The 16,094-nt window shown below is 44.3% G+C and overlaps 1 protein-coding gene across 2 annotated transcripts in view; it reads left to right on the top strand.

Annotated features, from left to right (window-relative positions):
* CFAP61 (cilia and flagella associated protein 61) overlaps positions 1-16,094 on the top strand; it is a 126,547-nt gene that overhangs the window by 36,103 nt on the left and 74,350 nt on the right. The gene's annotated exons all lie outside the window — the stretch shown is intronic.

Raw genomic sequence — 16,094 nt, 5'->3', positions numbered from 1 at the left:
CAAGCTCCCAACACAGTTTAAATGCTCTGGCTTACTGTTTAGCCCTTCTCCTGTGAAGTTTAGCTAGGTACTGTACTCTGCAAGTGGAAAAAAGACAATGGCACTCTTCTGACAGTTCCTGGAGAAACTGCTGAAGTAAATTTTATTTCCCAGGCCCCAATTAGGGTTTCTTCTGTGCACCAGATACCCTCAAAGAACACTTCAGGAATGATGTAACAACAAAGGCAAAGATTGTTTTCACTGCTGCTACTTCTTATTTGTGTAGCACTAAGGCAGTCTGTGGGTTCTAAATGAAGTCTCTCAGAATTTTATTTGCTAAATAACTTCTGTACCTTATTCTGCCTTTACATTTTTAAGCAATGCCTGTTACAGTTTTAAGTAACTAAAACTCAGTGTGACAATGATTCCTCATAAAAGCAACCAGCAAAGCTGAAATATTATGGAGAACTCCATTAGTGATGAATACTCTCAGTAGGTAGCTGTAATTTCCTAAAGAAACATAATTAGGGAGCTTTATATCTGTCTTCTAACCTCCAGTTGGCTGAGATGGGCTCCCATATAATATTTTTAGTGCTGTCCTTTTCACAGTTAGTCAGTAATTTTTGGCATCCAAAAGTCTTAATTAGGCAGCAGTTGGCAGAGCAAAATCCAGAACATGGCTGAAGCCATTGGTCTGATTTCAGCTTTGAACAGTCCTCCCTCAACATGCACATTCCTGCCTTCCTCTTCCCTGCAGAATAAACTGTCTGAAGCTGTTCTTTGAGCTGTTTTATCTTGACAATGAACTGTTGCTTTCATACTTGAAGAGCTCATGTTAGCTTTTTTTTTTGCTAAAGCTGCAAAATCAGACTTCCTGCGCTCAAGAGATTTGCAGATCTGTTGTCTGCTCTGTCCCCAGGTTTCTCCTGAGGAGTTGTTAGAGTCACAGGTAGTGAAATGATTATTTGAAGCCTTCAAAGTTTAATTTATTTAATAAAATGTGTTAGATCTCTCCTAACAAAGTTTGGCTGAAAAACTCTGAAGGGTAGCCACTGTAGAAGGATCCCTGAATGTGCACTGGCATTAATTATGGATTTAGACAGACTGTGTTCTATCAAACCTGACATCTGGGGCTGATCCCTAGGTGGTAACTTGAGGATAAAGCTAGTCTGCTACTACTGCTGGTAGTTGTCTGAAATACCAAGAATTTGAAACCATGCAAAGCTAAATTGACTCTTCTGAGTGAATGAAATGACCTCTGGGCACCATACGCTGGGGGAGCTTTATAACTTGAGAGGTAACCTACCATAGGGGACTGAGTAGGCTCATAAAAGAATGAAGCTGGTGCTGCTTTTAAGGCTTGGATATTTTGTTAGCTCTGGTAGTAGCCAGGCAAAAGGCAGTTGAGAAGATTTTTACTGCTTGTATGAGGGGAAAAAAAATAATCACAGAATGCCAGGTTGGAAGGGACCCCAAGGATCATCTGTCCAACCTAGGCAATAAACCAGATTAAATGAGCTGGTCCAGCACCCTGTCAAACTGAGTCTTAAAAATGCCCAGTATAGGGGAATCCACCACTTCCCACATCAAATGTATGTCCTAGAGTGACAGCAGCCAGGAAACTGAGTGCTGCAATGGAAGTTCTCTGACTGGCCTGGCCAGGCTTTTTTCCTGCAGCATGTAAGTCAGATGCTGAAGCCATAGTTTATAACTGCAGTAACACATTTAGCTCCCCTTTTCCCCAGAGGTGTGAACATGCTGGTGACTCTTCAATTGTCCAGCAGCTTGAATAAAAACCAGAAACTGAAATCAGGAGCCTGCAGGCAGACTCAGCATTTGTCCCCTCTCTGCTTTAATGCTTCAGAAAGGAAGATTGATCCCCATCAGTACTCTGGCACTTCCATGCAAAACCCTGCAGCTAAGTTGCAATTAAAACAGGGTGTATTTGATAACATTCGTGTACACAGATTTCAGCAGACACACAAAATTATTATGCTTCTACCTTTTTGGTAGCAATCAAAAGACAGGCAATATGTAGAGGTATGTGTTGCAAAGAGCATCATATTGTACCAAGTTGTGGTTATAACTCTGCAAAACAGAAAGGCTGAGAGTAGTCACCTTAAGCACTATGAGACAAGGTTTGGCTATAGCAGATGCTAGCAGACTAGAAAGTGAGGGAAAGGGGGAATGGAAAAGCAGTGTTGTAAGGAAAGTAGAGAAGAGAGAGAAGTGAAAGGCAGGGAAAAAGGCTGGAGCAGGATTAGTGGAAAGTTGTCTGAGGCAAGCATCTGGGTAGCAGTAAGGAGAAAATGTCTGCTGCCATTTTTGTTAGGGTGGTTTTAAACAAGATAGGGGCAGGAGCATGCAGGATCTTAGAAGCAGGCAGAGATTCCAAACAGTTGAGACCACTTCTCTTTTCTTAAATTGCACTTTTCTAGCTCACCAAGCTTGTGCTGGCTGAGGGGGCTTTGCTTTCTCGCACTAGAAAGAACTTCCTTTTGACTTTAACCCATGCTTGCTGTGCTCCTGAAAGTTGGTGGATGGCTTAATATTTGTCATTATATGATCAAACTCGTGTCTTAGATGGCTATGCAATGATGGCAGGAGATTTTTCTTTTCCCTGCAATACAAAGATAGTAAATGAAAGTCAGTTTCAGAAAAGTGAAATTTTCCTTTGACTGCCTGTCCTAATTGATTGCTTGACTATTGCTTTTGGATGGAGATAATTGTATTGAAAGTCTTGCTTTGATACCCACAAGATGTGACTTGATATCTAGCCATTAACATCTGCCTCTCATCTGCTTTTTCAGCTGCCTCCCTTGTGCTCCAGCCTTTTTTGATCTCTCCCTCTCTCTGCTTTTCTTGACACAAAACATTTTTCAGCAGCCACAGCCTGGGGACTCAGCAGCTCAGCCACTCAGTGGCTAAGCACTGCTCTTGATTTGTGCATCTCTTATCTCTGTAGCCTTTAGTGGCACGCAGGGATCCCTGGGGCTCAGTCAGCTTGTGTCTCTCTCTACTACACTTCAGCCAGCTTGTGTATCTCCCTACTACATTCCAGCCAGCTTGTGAGCTTGAAGATTCACTCATAAATATTGACCCAGTACAGATAACTCAAGCAGGACCCACAAGGTCTCTCTCCTATTTCCTCCAAAACCAGAAGTGAAAGCAGCCATCTAAACCAGGAGAGCTTTGCCCTCAGCTGATGCCCATGCATTGCCTGTCCAGATGGATTTGCTCTGCTGAAGAGGTGGCTTTCCTGCATGTTTTGATCTGTTGGTACAGGCAGATGAGCACAGAAATTAAGACTGTGGTAACCTGACTCGTTGTCCCTGTCAAATGTCTCTGTTCTACTGCAGTTCCTGTCAAAATTAAACAGGGGAAGCACCAAGTGCCATCCTGCCATGCATTCCTGGCCTGCTCACTCCTGCAGGAGCTGTATTTCATGGGGTCCCAGAAAGCACAGATCTTCTTCCTGTTATCTCTTGGGGCAGTTTAGATGGAAGGTGGAGAGATTTACTCTTACCATTACCTGGATGACTTTTTAACTGCAGTTTTTCAGAAGAGTTTTTCTCTCTGTCCTTGCAACATTTCTCTTGGCTCAATATTGTCTCTAGTTCAAGCCAGGCTTTTGGTTTGTGTTGCCTCTTTGCTTTTGGCTAGAATGACTGTCACTGAAGAAATGCAGACTTTAGGAATTCTGTCTGTTCCTCTTCTCTACTGCCTGGCCTTTTAACTAAAGCTTTGCATAGGTTTGCATGGGCAAACATAGGGTTTTTTTCACTCTCTCTCTGAAACCACAACTCTGTGCTGCTTCATCTCTGCATCAGAAGACCTGTCATCTCCCAAGCAGTGGCTCTCCAAGGGCTGCAAACTCTTATGACCATAGCAGTATCTCCATGTAACAGTGACTAAGGAGAGAGTCTCTTTTTACCTCGCTCTCTGAGACAACAAATACAATTTGCCTCTGATTTTAGAATAGAATAGAGTAGAATAAAATAGAATAGAATAGAATAGAATAGACCAGACCAGGTTGGAAGAGACCTTCAAGATCATCTCATCCAACCCATCATCCAACACCACCTAATCAACTAAACCACGCAACCAAGCACCCCATGTGTCTCTTCCTACAAAACTCCATTTCCCATTGCTCTACTGAAGAGATTCGGGTAGATTGGTTAAGGGTTGACTGAGAAAGCACAGAGGGGGAGGCATTAAACTCCCCTGTCTTCCACTTGCAGCCCTCTTGAATGGCACAGATGCTAGTGGTCTTATTTCCAACTAGTCCTGGAAGTGCCCAAACTTGGGCATGCCTGTGCAGCCCTTGCCTCTGCAGCAAGCATGTCAGAGGCTCCACATATTGGCTCAAAATTGCATCAGACCATACATCTGCCATGCTCTAGGGTTCCAGGGGATGGACCTGAAAAAAACTCCTGTCTGCTCATTAGATCAAACACTTTCTACAGCTTGTTCAGAATCAAAAGGAGATCTCTGATTTTGGTATTCTGAACCAGTAAGCAGCATTGAAGTGCCAACTGGCAGAAGATCCAAAGACTCAAAATCTTAATTCCCACAGTGTGAAAACAGATCAGATTATTATTGTGTTTTGCACATCTGTCAGTCATTCCAGTCATGTGATGTTAAAAGCCAGTTGGTTACAACAGAATACTAACTATCTTATGTGGTGCTGCTGGCCTTTACGGTGCCTGTAATTATTGGTGGAGGAGGAAACTATAGGTAATGAAATAATTTTTAATGATTTCTTCATAAATAAACAATTTTATAAACTTGTTTGCTTTCTCACCATCTGGGAGCATTCTGTTATCCATCTGCTTCATGTAATTATCAATAAGAGGAAAGAATAGGTGATATAATTAACAAGAATAACTGATCCACAATGAGGAACAAAAATGTCACACATCTGTTGAATTATTTTCTTGGTTCTGCCCTTTCATTATTATTCATGCTATTGGGGGGTGGGTTTGGGGGTGTTTAGTTGTTTGGGGTTTTGTTATTTCATGGCTGCATTCAAGCTGTCAGGTTTTATTGCACAGTTCAGAATGATTAATTTTTTTTGCTGCTGTGGCTCACAGAAAGAAGCCAGCACAGTTTGAATGACTACTGAATCACTGCAGAAGCTCATACAATGTTGCATGAATTTATTTTGAAGGAAACCAACTTAACCCAGTGCTTTCTCAGTTAATAGTGTCCTTCTCAGGTGGTGCTACAGGGGCATGGTATGACATGTTTAAGTCAGGACAAGAAGTACTGAGTGAATGAGGGTCAGGCAAAAAGCAAGTGGGGTGCTGAGCTCAGCTTTAAGTTCTCCAGGCTAGTTGACTTCAAGACTGAGTGTTGCCAGGGTGGCTGGATGGATATCCAGGAAATGACTTGGGGGTGAATGTCTGTACAGCAGCAAGTTTTGTACTGCAGTGGTGTCATTTCTGTGTGATTAAACTGTGTGCTTTCTCAGCAGTCCTTTAGCTACACCTCCAAACAAAGTCAGCTTTCATCTTACAGCCTTTAATCTGCTGCCGGAGGTTATAAATTTTCCTGAAGTTAGTTGAAAGTCAATTTACCTGACTGAAAAGCACACAGAGGACCTCATCAGGAGAAACACTGTTAGGGATCTGAAGGAAAGATCTCATGTACATAAAATTCAGTAACACAGTGCATGAAAATGTGCCCCCTTTTATTATGAGCAGTGTCATCATCTGGGAGGGGGCACCAGTACAGAACAGGAGTCATCTTCTCATAGAATCAACCAGGTTGGAAAAGACCTCAGAGATCATCAAGTCCAACCTGTTACCTAATACCTAATAGGGCAACTAAACCATGGCTTCAAGTGCCATGTCCAATCCTTTTTTGAACACCTCCAGGGATGGTGACTCCACCACCTACCTGGGCAGCACCTCCAGCCTAAACCTCCCTGGCACAGCTTGAGACTGTGTCCTTTTGTTCTGGTGCTGGTTGCTTGGGAGAAGAGACCAACCCTCACCTGTCTACAAGCTCCTTTGAGGTAGTTGTAGAGAGCAATAAGGTCTCCCCTGGAAAGCTGCTTTCTTGCTGGAAAGCAGCTCCATGGAGAAAGACCTTGGAGTCCTAGTGGATAGTACGTTATCCATGGGACAGCAAAGTGACCTTGTGGCCAAGAGAGCCAATGGCATACTGGGGTGCATCAAGAAAAGTGTGTCCAGCAGATCTAGAGAGGTTCTCCTCCTCTTCTGCTCTGCCCTGGTGAGACAACACCTAGAACACTGTATCCAGTTTTGGGCTCCCCAGTTCAAGAGAGACAGGGATCTGCTGGAGAGAGTCCAACAGAGAGCTACAAGGATGATGAAGGGACTTGAAAATCTGTGTGATGAGGAAAGGTTGAGAGACCTGGGGCTGTTTAGTCTTGAGAACACTGATGAGTGTTTATGAATATCTGAGGGGTGGCTATCAAGATGAAGGTGCCAGGCTCTCTTCAGTGATGCACAGTAATAGGACAAGGGGCAATGGATACAAACTGAGGAGAAACTTCTTTACTGCGAGGGTGACAGAGCACTGGAACAGGTTGCCTGGAGAGGTTGTGGAGCTTTTTTATGTCCATTGTATGTGTCAGAACTTGAAAACAGAGCACAACACATCCAGTATGTTTGCCATGGTTTCTGAAAGAAATTAGAACCTAAAAATGCTAAATTAGAATGAAAACTTATTCAAACATTCTCAAGCCCAACAGAAACTTTCACTTGCTTAAAAAGGAAACTAAGATATATTTTGAGTGTTGGTATAAGAAATCCTTCTCTAGATGATAGCCTCCACCAGCAAACCCTTGAGGCATTTCACTCTGTGGCTTCTACTTTTTTGTGCTTAGGCCAGCTAATTAGAAGTTGACTTAACTCTTCACATTGGGACAGACCTGACTACACCTCCTTCAGTGCTTCTTACTGAAAACTGAGTTGGATCTTGAGTGTTTTGGAATGTTTTGGGGCCTAGAAGAAAGCTGGAAAGGGACTTTTTACAAGGGCTTGTATTGATAGGATGAAAGGGAATGGATTGAAGCTTGTGGAGGGCAGATTTAGGAAGAAATTCTTTACAGTGAGGGTGGTGAGACACTGCAACAGGTTGCCCAGAGGGGTCATGGATGTCCCCTATCTGGTGGTGTTCAAGGTCAGGTTGGATGAGGCTTGAGCAACCTGGGCTGGTAGAAGGTGTCCCTGCCTATAGCAGGGGGTTTGCAGCTGATCAGAGGGCTGGAGCACCTCTCTTATGAGGACAGACTGAAGGATTTGGGGCAGTTCAGTCTAGAGAAAAGAAGGCACCGAGGTGACCTAATTGTGGCCTTCCAGTGTCTGAAAGGGGCCTACAAGAAGGCTGGGGAGGGACTTCTGAGGGTGTCAGGGAGGGATAGGACTGGGGGGGAATGGAATGAAGCTGGAGGTGGGGAGATTCAGGCTGGAGGTGAGGAGGAAGTTCTTCCCCATGAGAGTGGTGAAGCCCTGGAATGGGTTGTCCAGGGAGGTGGTTGAGGCCCCATCCCTGGAGGTGTTTAAGCCCAGGCTGGATGAGGCTCTGGGCAGTCTGATCTAGTGTGGGGTGTCCCTGCCCATGGCAGGGGGGTTGGAACTAGATGATCCTCGTGGTCCCTTCCAACCCTGACTGATTCTATGATACTATGATTCTATAACTGGATGATCTTTGAAGTCCCTTCCAACCTAAACCATTCTATGCATCTATGAATCAGCCCAGACTGAATATAATCCACTACCCTGATCTTTCATGGAAGAGGAGTAGAAAGGACTGACAGCTAATACTTTGGTGTCGTCCAGGAGAGCAGAGGAACAGGAAGGACACAGGACTGCAAGTCCCAGCTAGACTAGAGAGTGTGGCGAGAGAACTTTAGCTTGGTTGCATCTAAGAGATAATAAACCCAAGGAGCTGAAGTAAGCAGGCTTTTAAAACATGGTGGACAGGCTCTGTGTGACAGAACAATCTGTTCTGAACAAGCAAAGCTTTTTGCTTCTGAGCAGTTGAGAGGAATTAGGGGAGCAGGGTTTTTCACTTTACATTTCCAGAGGGAAATGTCAAGAAGGTAGCCAGGGATGGATACAAGCATTATAAAGCAAAACAGCCTTTGCTGTGGAGTGCATGGCTGCCTGAAGGGCAGAGGTGTGCAAGAGCACAGCACAGCTTACAGGGCTGCAGTTACTGGTGTCCCCATCATAACAAGGGCATAGAACTGCTGGAGCGAGTCTGGAAGAGGGCCACAAAGATGACCCAAGGGCTGGAGCCCATCTGCTATGGAAACAGGCTGAGGGAGCTGGGGTTGTTCAGCCTGGAGAAGAGAGGACTCTGGGGGGACCTCATAGCTGCCTTCCAATACCTGAAGAGAAGCTACAGGAAAGCTGAAGAGGGACTTTTCCTGAGTGTGTCTAGTGATAGGATAAGAGGAATGGTTTGAAGCTGAGGGAGAGTAGGTTTACACTGGATCATAGGAAGAAGTTCTTCAGTACAAGGGTGGTGAGACTCTGGAATGGGTTACACAGAGAGGTTGTGAATGCCTCCTCCCTGGAGGTATTCAAGGCCAGGTTGGGTGAGGCCTTGAGCTGCCAAGTCTAGCTGAGAGGTGTCTCTGCTCATGGCAGGGAGGTTGGAGTAGATGATCTCTAAGGTCCCTTCCAATCTAAGCTGTTCTGTGATTCCCTGCTGGGGTCTGTATGCATTACCACAGGCACAGTTCACTGTGTGTTGATTAGTGCCTGCTGTCCAGCTCTATTCTTCCATCAAAGCTGGAAATGCACTGAATTACCAAGAGTGGTTAAGAAAAGCTGCTGGTGCTGTCTCCATACAGAGTGTGTGGTGACTTTGTAGAAAATCTTCAGTAAGAGGAGGTTCCATTTTGGCCTGGTTTCACTCCTGTGTGAACACATTTGAGGCACTGGAATGTACTGGAAGGGGCTAAAATGTGAGAGGCTTTTGATGGAATTGTTTCATCTTTAGGACTCTACTAAGGCAAGGTAGGTAAAAAATAGAGCAAAGAGAGCCTAGCTAGGATGGGCAAGAGAATTCCCTGCTTTATAAATATAAAGATTTGTGTATCCAGGTGGAAACAGAAGCATTCCTACATGTTGTAATTTGCTTGTGTGCACACTGGTGTTCCAAACAAAGGCTTGGTATTTATAGTTTTCACTTAACCAGAAAGGATTATTAATTTTTAAAGCAGTAACTGTTGCTTAAGATGCTATTGTGCTCAAGTGATGAATTTTTAATGCTTTTGTACTGGGTGTGTGGATGGAAATCCATTATTTATTGTGTGTCCACTTGGTGGGTAAAGGTGATGATTTCCTAGCAGCAGTAGTCATGCAGGCAGAGCCCATTCTGAACTGGTGGCTGATAACAATACATTTCCTTACTGTAAATGTCAGCGAGTTCTGTGTGGTGCTGCCATTACATCTTGTTTGGAAGGCTGAGTATTACACAATTATGGGAGACACCAGATGGCATCATTAACAGGAATGCTCTGAATGTTTACCACTTATGTGCATGTGTGAAATTAAAAGTAAGATGACCTCTCTTTATTTTGCAAGCAGGGTGTCAGTGCTACACAGGTGTTAATGACATTTGCAGCTAACTAAAGTAGTTGGTTTGGCTCAAAACAGGTCAGACTCATTTTAAAGCTTTTCCAGAGCATTTTGTAGCCTGCCTTTGGAAATAGCATAATTCCAACTTGTGAGGAGGGCACAGGTATTTGTGGGTTTTTTTTTTTCCACTGGAAGGTAATGTTTGCTGTTACAAAATGGAGAGCCACAGCTGCTGCCAGCTCGAGGAAGCTGCAAATCAATTTCCCCTCGTATCCTCGTTCTGTTACTTAGTTACCTTCTGTCCATTATTTTCAGAAGGAAATGTGATGATGTTTGTGACACTTTGGTTTTGAAGCTTTTAATTGTATTCATCTATTACATTTGTCACTGAATTTGGTAGGTGCAGAAAATGCTCCCTTAGTTAGTATCATAGTATCATAGTATTATAGTATCAGTCCGGGTTGGAAGGGACCACAAGGATCATCTAGTTCCAACCTCCCTGCCATGGGCAGAGACACCCCACGCTAGATCAGGCTGGCCAGAGCCTCATCCAGCCTGGCCTTAAACACCTCCAGTTGCCATGAGTCTGTAAGTGGGCAGAGATGCTGCTGCCTTCTCCCTGTCCAAAACCCAGTCCTGTTTTGATATGGGCATGGAGGTGGTTGTGTGACATCTTGTGTTGCTGTCTTCTCTCAGAAAGGAACTTTCCTGAGCCAGGCTACACTGAAAGATTTTCCCCAGTGAGGTCTGGTCAGGGATGTTCAGGGAGGTTTCATAGTGCCTTTTGGAGCTGGACCAGATAGTTGAAGCAAGACCTGCTTAAAATCAAAGCTTCACTAAGTCCTTTTGTTCATTATGGCAGCAAGTAAAGTCTGGCAGTATTTTCAGTTAAATATGTTTGCTGTTTACAGATAATTATTAATGTTATTTTAGGTTGTTTATTGTACATGGGGACAGTGGAATCAATGTGTACTCTGATGGCACAACAATGCTGGAAAGTCCATAGATTCATAGAATGGATTGAGTTGGAAGAGAACCTGAACATCATCTAGTTCCAACCACCCTGCCATGAGCAGGAAAGTAAAGGGGAAGAATCACCTCTCTTGACCTGGTGAAGATGGTCTATGTAAATCAGGCATACAGAATTGAAAGCCATCCAGCCCAACCTCTCCTGCATTTCCTTCCATATTTATGTTGGGAGTACAAGCAGATGATATCTGTGAGGTATTTCAGGCTGAAATTCCTGGATGCTGCTACAGTTTTGTAAATATATATATATATATATATATATATATATATATTATTTCTTAATTTTGTTTTTCGAAATCTTGGCCAAAAAAAAAGAAGTTTCTGTTTACTGCCTGATGTCCTCCCCCTCCAAGAATACCCTGTGGGACAGAAATAAAGAGGCAAAGATGAACTGGGAAACACTGACTGCTGTCAGAGGGTCCTTGACTTTCTTAGCAAATGAGAACTGGTCTCCATAAAGCAGAATTCTTTATCTTAAAAATCAAGGAAAACTGACCAGCCACGTGCTTTACCCCCTTGCCAGCCTGAGTGACTGATTATAGAATCATGGAATTGTTTCAGTTGGAAAAGATCTCTAAGATCATTAAGTCTAACCACTGGCCTAACACTACCATGGCCATTAAACCACATCCTGAAGTGCCATGTCCATACGAATCTTGAACACCTCCAGGGATGGTGACTCCACCACCTCCCTGGGCAGCCTGTTCTGATGCCTGACCACTCTTCCAGTAAATTAATTTTTCCTAATCTCCAACCTAAACCTCCCCTGGCACAATTTCAGGCCATTTCCTCTTGTTCTGTCACCTGGTACTAGAGATAAGAGACTGACTCCCACCTCACTCCAACCTCCTTCCAGGGAGTTGTAGAGGGCAATGAGGTCTCCCCTCAGTTTCCTCTTCTCCAGACTGAATACCCCCAGTTCCCTCAGCTGTTCCTCACCAGCCCTGTTCTCCAGACCCTTCCCCAGCTTTGTTCCTCTTTTCTGGACACATTCTAGCACCTCAATGTCCTTCTTGTAGTGAGCTGCCTAAAACTGAACCCTGTATTTGAGCTGTAACCTTCTGTGCCTTCCTGTACATGATTTTCTTTCCCTCAAAGAGGGAGGAGAACTGAACTCTTCGAAAATGGCACCATTTACACTTTATCTGGTTTCAAACTGAGCAGCAGGGTTGGACTGAATGATCTTCTGAGGTCCCTTCCAGCCCCTGAAATTCCATGTGTTATGAGATCTTTATGCGAATGAAGTCCCTCTTTGGGCTGGGAATCCATGTGTTGATGCTGAAAGGGAAAAAAGAGCAGCTCCTTACCATGGTAACAGTGGTTCTGCAAGGAAATTAAAAGTGTGTGTGTGTCTGTGTGCTCTGCTCTCCTTTGCTGCTTCTTGGAGCTTCGCAGGAACTCCCTAGTTTCCCGGGGAGGCACAGGGATGGCACAGGACAGCTCACAAACGTACAGGCTGTGTTTCCAGAAGCTGAAGATCAACATCAACCCATATGATGACTGGCATAGCACTGACTTCCTTCCTAAAGGCCTCTGAGGTCTAGGGATGAAGAGTGCCCAGCATGAGCAGGGAAGTCATTGTGCCCCTGTACTCAGCACTGGTTAGGCCACACCTTGAGTCCTGTGTCCAGTTCTGGGCTCCTCAATTTAAGAAGGACATTGAGATACTTGAACATGTCCAGAGAAGGGCAGAAAGGCTGGGGAGAGGTCTCGAGCACAAGCCCTGTGAGGAGAGGCTGAGGGAGCTGGGGTTGCTTAGTCTGGAGAAGAGGAGGCTTCTTGCTCTCTCCAACTCCCTGAAGGGAGGTTGTAGCCAGGTGGGGGTTGGTCTCTTCTCCCAGGCAAGCAGCACCAAAACAAGAGGACACAGTCTCAAGCTGCGCCAGGGGAGGTTTAGGCTTGAGGTAAGGAGAAAGTTCTTCATAGAACAAGTAATAGGCCATTGGAATGTGCTGCCCAGGGAGGTGGTGAAGTCACCATCACTGGAGGTGTTCAAAAAGGAACTGGATGTGGCACTTGGAGCCATGGTTTAGTTAGTCATGAGGTGTTGGGTGACAGGTTGGACTTGATGATCCCTGAGACCTTTTCCAACTTTATTGATTCTATGACTCTATGTCATAGAAGGATTAGGTATTATCTGTGCAAACTGCTTTTGTAGACCCACAGTTACTAAGGAAGGATTCTTTGACAAAGACAGCAATATGATTTGTTAGTGTTTGACTACAAATGGTTTGTATCTGTGTTCCAGTTTGTAGCCAGTTTGTATCCAAACTGGAACACAGGAAGTTCCACCTCAACATGAAGAAAAAACTTCTTTACTGTAAGGGTGATATAGCTCTGGACCAAGGTGCCCAGAGAGGTTGTGGAGTCTCCTTCTCTGGAGACTTTCAAGACCAGTTTGGATGCATTCCTGTGTGACCTGCCTTAGGTGACCCTGCTCTGGCAGTGGGGTTGGACTGGGTGATCTTCAGAGGTCCTTTCTAGCCCCTACTATTCTGTGATTCCATGCTAAGGCTAAAATCTTCACCACAGTTGTATTTCATTTCCTTTTGCCTTCTGGTTCTGGTGTTTGTATAAATCTGTGATAGCTTGGAAACAACTTTTGAAAACATGTTTGCAGACACTCCTAATGAGACTTTTTGGAGTATGTAGGGAAAAAACAACAATGCAGGCTGAAAAAGCATGCATTTTCCAGTAACTATTGTTCATATCTCCTTAGTAAACATTGACTTTCCTTTTTCTCTTGTGATTAAAATGGAGTTGGAAATTAAAATAGCTCTGTTTGTTCACCACCTTGTTTGCCCACCACTGTTGCTGATCTCAGCACTAATCTAGGAACAGGTTTGTTAATCATTTTTACTCCTTCTGCTGTTTTTTACAGTAAGAGAGTACAGCTTATGCACAGAATGTACTGCAGTAGCTATCACTCAAGTTTCTCGAGAGCAAATGCTAGATTAAAACAAAACCACTGCAGATTGGCATAGAATCCTCCAAGATCAAGCAGGGAAGGTCCCTGTGCCTTGCTGTAGTAAGGAGGGATCTGAGAGGCCTGGGGCTGTTTAATCTGGAGAGGAGAAGGTTGAGAGAGGACCTTATCTGTGTCTACAAATATCTGAAGGGTGGTTGTCAGGAGGATGAAGCCAGGCTCTGTTCAGTGATACACAGTAGTAAAATGAGGGGCAGTGGATGTAAACTCATCACATCTCAGCATGAGAAAAGCATTTTTCACTGTGAGGGTGGTGAAGCCCTGGAGCAGGCTGCCCAGAGAGGTGGTGGAGTCTCCTTCTGTAGAGATCTTCAAAACCCACCTGGATGCATTCCTGTGTGACCTGCCCTATGTGATCCTGCTTTGGCAAGGGGTTTGGACTCAATGATCTGTGGAGGTCCCTTCCAACCCCTACCTTTCTGTGATTCTAAGACACTGAGTACTGAGTCAGTCCCATGTTTGTACCTTGAGCAGTCGTCCCAAATTCAGGGACACTTTAAGAGACTTAAAATTGAGCCCAATAAACAAGTGTTTAGCTTAAAAAGGTCCAAGTCCTTGGTATGTAATCAAATCAAGTCTAAGTTCTGCTGTGTTACAGACCCTTTGTGTGAAGAGCTCCTGTGACACCTCTTTGCACACTGTTGATGTTTCACCAGGATACATTTACAAATACCCTGTTCAGAGCATAGCACTGCTGCTTTCCTGTCCAAGCTGAAATCTTCTGTCCAGTTTGTATGTTCATTTTTGGGTGGTTAGTCTCCATTTTTTTCACTGTAAATGTAAATCGAACTAAAAGGAGCTGCAAAATACTCTGTGAGTGTGTACCACCAATGTACACCAATTATACTGCAAGATCACAAGTGGGAGGCAGGCAGGTTTTTTAATAGAATAGAATTAACCAGGTTGGAAAAGATCTTTGAGATCATCAAGTCCAACCTATCACCCAACACCATCTCATCAACTAAACTATGGCATCAAGTGCCTCATCCAGTCTCCTCTTAAACACCTCCAGTGATGGTGACTCCAACACTTCCCTGTGCTCCCCATTCCAATGGCAAATCTCTCTTTCTGGGAAGAACTTCTTCCTACCATCCAGCCTAAACCTCCCCTGGTGCAGCTTGAGACTGTGTCCTCTTGTTCTGGTGCTGGTTACCTGGGAGAAGAGACCAACCCCCACCTGGCTACAACCTCCCTTCAGGTATTTGCAGAGAGCAATAAGGTCTCCCCTGAGCCTTCTCTTCTCTGTTTTCAGAGGAGTACCCTGAGAAATGCATAAGCAGTTTTAGTGCAGGAACAGTTGGAAAGCCTCTCCCTGCCTGCCACTGGCTGTCCCCATGGAGCCCTGTGCCCTGTGGTTTAAGGAAGGCAAGCCAGCTCTGTCAGCACCTGAGCTTGGGGGTGTGGGTGGCACCTCTGCTCACCTATGGGGCAGCAAGGTGGTAGGTGGTGCAACTGCAGAGCTGTCAGGTGCCACAGTGGCCAGGAGGGAAAATCATCCTTCTGATAACCAAAGAAAATACTTTTCTTTTTGTTTCTTTTTCCTAGCTATGCATGCCTCCTCTAATGATGGCAATTATTGCTTTTTGCCTTCCATTAGTTAATGATTGCTGGTTTATTTCATAAATTGGACACAAAATAAACAAGTTACTTTGCTATTGACCTATCAATTATGATGTCTGATTACTCCTCTGGGGAACATATGTAGTCATTTGTCCTGACATTTCGTTAGAATAAGGTGGTATTATGGGACCCATCCACCTAATTCCTTACTCCCTGGGGCCGTTTAGTGTACTTAGCTGTTAGAAAGGTGATTTCTGAAGCATGACAGCTGTTGGTGTTGGGGCCATTGTGTGGGGAACAAAACCAGTTCCACTCTACTCACATGCTGCCTTTGTATCATTGCTACAGAAGCCATTTCATAAATTAGATACAACTCTTACCTAGGAAATGGGTTTGTGTTTGGATTTCATTGCTGGAATACATTTCAAAACCAACCAAACCACAACAACACAGCACTGCAAGGCAAGGAGGTGTTTGAACTAGGCATTGCTCTAAGGTCTCTTGGGTTTATCTTGTTAGCTGGTGATGTTCCTGTCTAGTTATTCTGGTTGATTAGCTCCATTACAAGTAGCTTCTCTTAATTTCACCATCTTATTAATTATGTTAAAAGCCACATTTCAGAGAAACCATCACTACTAATTTCCCCTCCAGAAGATGTTGCTTTTCTGTGAGCAGCACAAAAAGCCTGTCAGAGCTCCTGTGTGCAGAGCTCACAACCCAAGGAACTTGAGTACCAAGAGCAGGACCTTAAGTGCAGTGTCCCCAGTGCCTGTTTGTGGTACATCATATCTGTGCAAGTGTTAGAACAACACCAGAATGGGCAGGACCACGTCAGATGTTGTAGTTGAGGCAGAGCCATTTAGTGCTGTAGAAAACACACAAGCTGGATTTTTAAGCAGTGGGGCTTGCCTTTAATAATTGGCATCAATTCTTCTCACTTCTTGAAGTCTCTTACAGCTTTCAATGTCTTTCCAGTT

The sequence above is a fragment of the Dryobates pubescens genome, chromosome 3 (assembly GCF_014839835.1).
Source record: "Dryobates pubescens isolate bDryPub1 chromosome 3, bDryPub1.pri, whole genome shotgun sequence".
Classification (NCBI taxonomy): domain Eukaryota; kingdom Metazoa; phylum Chordata; class Aves; order Piciformes; family Picidae; genus Dryobates; species Dryobates pubescens.
This window is presented reverse-complemented; position numbering and strand designations above follow the sequence as displayed.